Source organism: Schistocerca cancellata, chromosome 6 (genome assembly GCF_023864275.1).
Source record: "Schistocerca cancellata isolate TAMUIC-IGC-003103 chromosome 6, iqSchCanc2.1, whole genome shotgun sequence".
NCBI lineage: Eukaryota > Metazoa > Arthropoda > Insecta > Orthoptera > Acrididae > Schistocerca > Schistocerca cancellata.
In genome coordinates, this window is record NC_064631.1 from 48,747,457 (window position 1) to 48,749,290 (window position 1,834).

A 1,834-nucleotide genomic window follows, 5' to 3' on the forward strand; every position below is an offset into this window, starting at 1 on the left:
ACTTTCACACATGCAGAATGAAAACTGTATTTTTACAAAAATAGTGTGCATTTCTTTTGGATTGACCCTCGTATTATCGTACTCTTATCTGATCAAAACTATCTGGACACCTATTACGGACATTGATATGAGGTCTGTCGACCCTTCACCTTTATAAAACTAAACTCTGCCCGAACAGGCCATGTAGGCCCAACGCTACCGACCGGCCGTCGTGTCATCCTCAGACCACAGGTGTCACTGGATGCGGATATGGAGGGGCCTGTGGTCAGCGCACCGCTCTCCCGGCCGTTTGTCAGTTTACTCGACTGGTGCTGCTACTTCTCAAGTAGCTCCTCGGTGTCCCTCACGAGGGATAAGTTCAGCGCACTTGCCAACAACGCTTGGTAGACCGAATGGACACCCATCCAAGTGCTAGCCCAGCCCGACAGCGCTGAACTTCGGTGATCTGACGAGAACCGGTGTTACCACTGTGGCAAGGTCGTTGATCCTTCTCTTTTATGACGGATTGAAAACTACCGAGGATCCATTCAGTACTGTATGGAGGCGGAACGGCAGCCGTCTTCCGCAGAGCTGAAAGCAGCGAAGGTAGCGATGTTGGACATCAGCGTCTGGAGCGAAGTCAACGTTCTATCTCATACCAGAAACGGTCCATCGGGTTCAGGCCAGGACCATGGGCTCAGACCATTTAAGAAATGTTATTCTCCACAAACGATTGCCTCGTAGATGCCACTTTATGCCAGGGTGCACTGCAACACTGATGCAATCATTGTGTCCGAACTGTTAGTCTACTGCCGTTTAGTACACGGTGCTCTAAAATGTGTTCATATGCTTCCGAATTTAGCCTTTTCTTAAGCGCTGTTAGGGGACCACACGTAAGCCACGAAAAATACCCCATTACTGTAACACCACTTCCTCCGTAATTCACTGTTTTCACTACAAATGTTTTCCAGGATTTCGCCAGACTCAAAACCTTCCATCGGATTGCCACTGGATACAGCGTGATTCTTTGTCGAAATCAGTCGCTTCGAATCACCCTCTGCCCATTGGCGTCGGTCTTTATGCCTCGCGAAGTGTTACACAATGTAATCGAAAGTATCCGGACAACTGGCTGAAAATGACTTATAAGTTCGTGGCACCCTCCATCGGTAATGCTGGAATTCAGTATGGTGTTGGCCAACTCTTAGCCTCGATGAGAACTTCCACTCTCGCAGGCATGCGTTCAATCAGGTGCTGGAAGATTTCTTGCGGAGTGGCATCCCATTCTTCACGGAGTGCTGCTGGAAGGTTTCTTGCGGAATGGCAGCCCATTCTTCACGGAGTGCTGCAGTGAGGAGAGGTATCGATGTCGGTCGGTGAGGCCTGGCACGAGGTGGGCGTTCCAAATCATCCCAAAGGTGTTCTACAGGATTCAGGTCAGGACTCTGTGCGGGCCAGTCCATAACAGCGACCCTACTGCCGTGTAACCACGCCACCACAGTCCGTGCATTATGAACAGGTGCTCGATAGTGTTGAAAGATGCAATCAATATCCCCCAATTGCTCTTCGACAGCGAGAAGCAAGAAGGTGCTTAAAACATCATTGTAGGCCTGAGCTGTGATAGTGCCACGCAATACAACAAGGGGTGCAAGCCCCCTCCATGAGAAACACGACCACACCATAACATCGCCACCTCCGAATTTTACTGTTGGTGCTACACACGCTGGCAGATGCCGTTCACCGGGCATTCGCCATACCCACACCCTGCCATCGGATCGCCCCATTGTGTACCGATATTCATCACTCCATACAACGTTGCTCCACTGTTCAATCGCCCAATGGTTAACCTCCTTACACC

At 50.2% G+C, this 1,834-nt stretch overlaps 1 pseudogene; it reads right to left on the bottom strand.

Annotated features, from left to right (window-relative positions):
- Nucleotides 1-368: 368 nt before the first annotated feature.
- Nucleotides 369-486, bottom strand: LOC126089882 (5S ribosomal RNA; annotated as a pseudogene).
- Nucleotides 487-1,834: the final 1,348 nt, after the last annotated feature.